We start from the raw sequence: 6,284 nt of genomic DNA on the forward strand, positions 1-6,284 counted from the left end.
TGATGAAAATTACAGACCTCTCTCATCTTTCTAAGTAGGAGAACTTGCAAAATCAGTGGCTGACTATACTTTTTTGCCCCACTGTATTTAAGACTCATATATTTGCAAATATTTTGTGTATATTTATTTCGTTCTTTATTTTAGACTTTTTACTTTCTCTCAGCCCAGGGCAAAATAAGTTGAAAGAAGTCATCAAATATCTGTTTGTTTCTGTTTTACTTGATCCATTATTCCACAGTGACAAAAGGGTGGAGCTAGAGCTTACTAGAAGAAAAAATGTCTTTAATATGTAGCTGAACAACTGAAGAGTATTAGGGCCTTTATTTTCTCTTGAGGTATGACACAAGCGACAACCTCCAGCCACGAGAATTGAAGCCAATTTGGTAGTGTTAAAACTGCAGTTCATCGAGTGTCCACTTGAGGCTGGCTACAGAAACATCGGAAACCACATACACACCAATTCAAAAAAGCCGATCTTTACAACAGAAATAAACATGTCTAAAACCTTGTGCAAAAAATGAGCGTACTCTGGATAGCTCATTTCTCGATCGGCACACACTGTACGGGGTGTGAATTTTTTCATAACGCGGCATATTCGAAGATATTTTCTCCAAGTGAAAATGACATTGTTAAAGGAAACATAATGTGATGGAAGTTAAACAGTTTGATAAACAGTTTTTAAATGAACATCAGTGTTAAAAGTTTATAACAATTTCTCCATTGATTTTTGGGGCTGGGTCCCAGAACCCTACATCTGTCAGATCAGGCTATAATCCTGCTTTGTCTGACCCCGGCATTATCCAGAGAGCTGGTGCAACAGGCCACAGAGATTTAAGACAGAATTATTTTCCTCAATTCTGGGGCTATAATACCAGGAAATGTATTTTTTTTATGCTGAACCTCTGATCTGTTCTCTTAAAACTCTGACTTTTTGTTTTCTCTGAATTCTGAAAAAAGGTCAGACGTAACAAAAAATGTTATGTCATTGGCTCTAATCCTCTTTCTGCACTGAACTGATTAGCTTAAACCAAAAACTGAAAGCAGAGAACTATGTAGCTGACTCTGGGTAAAAGGAACAGAATCCCCGTAGACACACCAGCAAAGTTCACCAATTAACTTCACATACATCTCTGTTTTATTGTCTAATAAAAAGTACCACACGACTTCCCCTGGCTTACATAATCCAGCACATAGCCCTCTATAAAACCTATTCCCCCAAAACATCTGACTTTAGATTTATGCACCTGTTTTATTTACAGGTTTGTTGTGTTTTCTTTTATCCTTGTGTTTCTTTTTCTTCATGTTCTGTATGTTTTTTAATGTGCCAAATACTACATATAAGTACTGCAAGTACACACATGCAGCTGGCATGTACAGTAGTACTGTGTATCTGGAATCATTTTCAATTCAATTCAACTTTTACTGTAATATGCCATCCATTAGACCCAGGACCTATTAAACATCACTGTTATTACTATATGAGTCACATGCTGTTTCTGTGTGCGTGTGTGTGTGCGTGCGTGCGTGCGTGCGTGTGTGCATGCATGGGTGTGTGTTTGTGTGTGTGTGTGTGTGTGTGTGATGTCCTATTTTTAATGTCCTTGTGTGAGCAGCACTTCCTCGATGTGGTTTTAAGTGATTAATGAGGTGTTCTGTACATGAAGCAGATTTAATACCATCTAGTTGTTTGTTCAGGAACAAACATATTTATCGTCATGGTGACAGCTGCTGCCTCTTCCTCTCCTTTCTGTAATTACCTTTGATTTAAAGGGTCTACAGGATGTTCTCAGATCACAAACTAAAAAATGTGAAGCAAGGCGTAAACTACAAATAGCAGAAACAACAGGAAATCTGTTTCTCAGCTGGAATAAGCACAGGCTGCTGTTGCTGCAGCAGCAGGAGGTTTTCTGGATCGATTATGATATGTCTTTTTTAATGTAGAGTGGAGAGCCTTCTGTAGACGAGAAAACCAAACATCCAGATAACAGTGGGAGGCCAAACAGGGGTGTTTTCTGCCAGTTTTCTGTGAGGCAGATGGAGAAAACCATTCCAGGTTTTCTCCTTCCCTCCACCTACGGATAAGAATGGTTGCTTTAGCATGAAATGTAAATCACGCATGTATCACATTTCTGTAGGTGAGCTTTGGCAATAATCAAGACCGAAACATTAAGCATCACATTTTGAGCACAGAAGTTGAGACTTTTGAGTTTTTGCCAATTACAGAGTGATATATCAAACTGTAAGTTTAACTCGTTGTTCATGGAGGCAAACAGCTCGTCATCACTAGAGTACGTACTTCTAGAGATGTCGAGCTGTTTGCCTCCACAGATTTGATGCCAATTTCAGCATCAGATTTGATGCCGATTTAACAATACTGTTTGAGGTTCTTGTCAGTAGTAAGTAGTCTTGGCCCTCCTGTTGAGAAACCAACTGGAAAACCATAACAGAGGCTATAGGCTATCTATCACTGCAGTAAGGGTCAGCTCTACAACATAATTTAGATCCTTATAATGAACTCTGACACTAATGTCTAAATTTACGCTCTTCTTCAAGTTTTTCAGAGCTGTACTTTGTCATCAGAAAGCTACTTTTTTTGGGCACTATTTTAAGATATGTGTTCCTCTCTATTTTATACAGTCTATGGTTCCTCTGCCTGCAACACACTGATCAGGTAATCTGGTCTATGATGTAAGAGTTATTGTTAATTTTGAGGTTTTGCATCTCAGTTATGAGATCATTTGAAGCACCAAAGTCTGAACATTATCGCCCTGATAGTGATACTATGATGTCTGTAGATTTTGTTATATCAGCTCAGTCTTCCCTTTCAGCAACTAACACAGTGTGTTTTCATAAGGTAGACATATCATGTGGACCAGTGTCATTATGCATTAACAAAAAAAAACAGTGAGAGCTACAAACTCACTTTGAAAACAGACTTCTGTGCAGTTTGCCTGATTTAACTTCTGAAAATTGAAAACAGTGGATAAAACAGTTCAGTGAGGCAAGGAACTGGATGATGAGGGATGCAGACTGCAGCCATGTGTATGCTGCTGCTGGTATCCTCTGGTTCAGATGTTACCGAGTCCCACTCCTGACAGCAGGAGGTCTCTGGGTTGATGGGCTCACAGTTTACACACCTGCACCACCAGGTAACTTGGGATCTCTCTCACTCTCCAGTTAGAACAGAAGTGTCTCCTCTATTTCCTTCGGTCCACTGAATCCGGTTCTGTAAACTCTGGCTCACAAAGGTGTCCTCTTGTGTCCTCAGTAAACGTCATAACCGCTGTCAGAATCACTCTGTTCTTTAGTCTGGTTGTATTTTTGCCTGTTTTGAAGCCTGCAGATCCGAACAGCTGATCAGTGCAAGGCAGGCGGAGGAACAAGTATTGTGTCTGAAACATAGTACAAAAACAAATAGGCTGTCTGACGGCAAAGTAAAGCATTTAAAATGTTTAAATAGAGCATACACTACACTGACGTTAGTGTTTGGGTCTGAGTTTGTTTAGAAAGCGCTAACGAACATGATAGAGCTTACCTTGCCTGCAGAGGTTAAAAGCTTAGCTTCTGTTGTGGTTCTCCAGTCGGTTTCTCAGCAAAGAGGCCGAGCTGACCAGGATCCCCTGTGGGTAAAACACTTACGACTAAGAAATACTTCGCACATCCCCACTCCAAAAATAAAACTAACTTATTGCTTTTAGAGAATCCAAAACAAATAAAAGAACAGAAATGTCCTGTATGTCTAATAATAAAAAAAAACTCTGCACAGCCAGCCAACACTGCAGCAATCTCCAGCGTATAGACTGAAAAGTCAGAGGAAGAGACTGAAATCCAAGAATGAGATCCAGGCGCTGAATGTGAACATTTAGGATTTATCAGACCACAATGAGAGAAGATTTATGATGGGATAATAGCAGACACAGCCAGAGGGGAGTGTTTTTTGGGGGGCATGCCTAAATGACTACTATGCAGAACCCTCACTTCATAACATTATTCACTGATTTTATTGACATTTGTTTATGTTTTATGGAGTCAGTAATTTTTGGTTTTCCCATAATGTCATCCAGCTGCTCTACTTTAACTTGATATTCAAAGATTTTTCCAAATGAAGCTAAATGTAGACTGACGTTGACACAGAGCCTCCTTGTCTCAAGGTGAAACTAATGTGTTAGTACTTGACGTGCAGTATTATAATATCCAACAGGGGCGACTCCAAGGTTGCAACACATAAGTCTGATCGTAAAGAAGTCTATGAGAAGTGGGTCCTACTTCTTAGTTGATGAAAATTAGTTCCCGGACTCAATCTGTAGTTTCAAGTCTTCTTCAGTTCAGCGGAGGGGCTAAAAACTGCAGTGTCCACTTGAGGCTGGCTACAGAAACATTGGAAACCAAATACACACCAATTCAAAAAAGCCGATCTTTACAGCAGGAACAAAAACGTTTACAGCCTGGTACAAAAAACAAGTGTAGTCTGAATAGCTCATTTCTCTATCGGCACACACTGTACGGGGGTGAATTTAATAACGCTGCAATTTTGAAGATATTCAGGTTACGAATTTTCCATTATGAGAGGCACAGCTGACTTGATTGACAGGCAGGAACATTATATCTGTTGGCTAGGAGGCTCAAAGCCCACCTCTTTACATCACACTAGCTCGACAGAAGTTACGTAATTGTCTTTGTGCATTACGCATGTTACTGGTGGATACCTCAAGGGAGTACATCAGAGAGCTCAGGCCATAGGCAGCAACCAGATAAAAGAGACGTGAACACGAGACATGGGGACACATAGCAGCAAGCTCGAGTGTTGAGAAATTAGGCCAGTGCAGAAGTGCAACAAAAATAACTGCAGTTGGTCAAGTGTCCACCACAGACTCCCTGCTGTTCCTGATAAGTTAAGGAGACAATGTTTTCCAGGTTTAGATTTCTCATAATTGATGAATGGTTATATTTTTAGGAAAGCAAGTGAGAGAGGAAGAAGTCACAAATGGATTACCATACTGTTTATAGATGTAGCTAACTATCTAGCAAATTAACTTTTAAAAAAAATGTGAGTTTCAACCTGCAGCTCATTTCTCCTAATTGATTTTTAGGGGCCTTTGTAACATGTTTGCCCTAGTTGCCCACCTAAGTGTATTCATTTATAACCTGTTACATCTGAAGCACATGACACTCATCTTCTCGACATCTCTGTTTTTACCTGTTAACGTTCAGACTGAGCTCAAGCCTCTGTTCCCTTGCTCCCTGCCCTGGTTGCTTACCCTGTTGATGAACTTTCTAGTTCATCAACTAGTTTCTGGTAGTTTCTGGTGCATTTATTTACTGAAGTGAGGATTTGATGTGCTTTTCATGTGCAGGCAGATTCCCCTTTGAGCTCAGGGAATTAAACTTCAGACCACGTTAAGCTGATGAGTTTTGCAATGAGGTGACATGGAGTATTACAGCCTGCTAATTCATTTAGACATGTGTGCGTAGATGTAAACAGATCCCCCTGTTTCCAGTCATCCTTCCAGTCAAGCTCTACAGGCCCTGATTTCTCTGCAGCCTATCATCTCTTATGAAACTCTTTAGGACACACTTTACTTGTAATACACACGAGCCGGATGGTGCAAAACTGTGTTCCACATGAGAATACAATGGATTGACTGCCAGCTACCATTCAACCTCCTTCCTTTTTCATGTCCTCTGACAGTTGTGGGAGATCGGGATGTTTCGCAGAAGAGCCAAATTTCAACATGACCAGCTTCATCCCACAAGCCTCACATTTCACTCATTTGCGTATGATGTGCTGAATGGGTTAGCTGAGGTTAAAATGCAGACACACTTAACAAATCCATTCTGTTTTTTAACTCATGTAAATGAAGTGAGGGAGAACATCCTGAATGTGCGGATGATGAAGCTGAACTCGTAAAATAAGTGACGTCAGTGCATGAAATGTGTATAATGCAGCCTAATGCAACAACAACACATGATGTACCCTCGTAAACAACATACGGTAAACAGCTCTCTGACCTGCTGCGCTCAAACCGAGTACCATACCCTCCACAGTATTTACTGCATGCACACTGGGCCGGATCGCATGAGATGAAGTTCTTTATGTCCGCCATATGTCAGCTTGAAGAGTAAAGAGAATTAGTCCAAGTCGCACCACATCTCCAAACGGCTTGTTAATCTGTTTTCTAATGTCTGCATTTAATTAACGTGTGAAGATCTCTGAGCTTTATGTAAACGTTTTCATGACATGCTTGTAAATGTGGGCTTTGGAACTGAATTTAACAGGGAAATGC

The 6,284-nt window shown here is 40.3% G+C and overlaps 1 long non-coding RNA gene across 1 annotated transcript; it reads right to left on the reverse strand.

The window, feature by feature from the left end:
• Nucleotides 1–2,920: 2,920 nt before the first annotated feature.
• Nucleotides 2,921–3,624, reverse strand: LOC117828871. The gene is made up of 3 exons (XR_004634513.1): nt 3,536–3,624; nt 3,138–3,392; nt 2,921–2,963 (listed from the first exon to the last, which is right to left on the reverse strand). It is a non-coding gene; the product is annotated as an uncharacterized LOC117828871 (long non-coding RNA).
• Nucleotides 3,625–6,284: the final 2,660 nt, after the last annotated feature.

Source organism: Notolabrus celidotus, chromosome 17 (genome assembly GCF_009762535.1).
Source record: "Notolabrus celidotus isolate fNotCel1 chromosome 17, fNotCel1.pri, whole genome shotgun sequence".
Taxonomy (NCBI): Eukaryota; Metazoa; Chordata; class Actinopteri; order Labriformes; family Labridae; genus Notolabrus; species Notolabrus celidotus.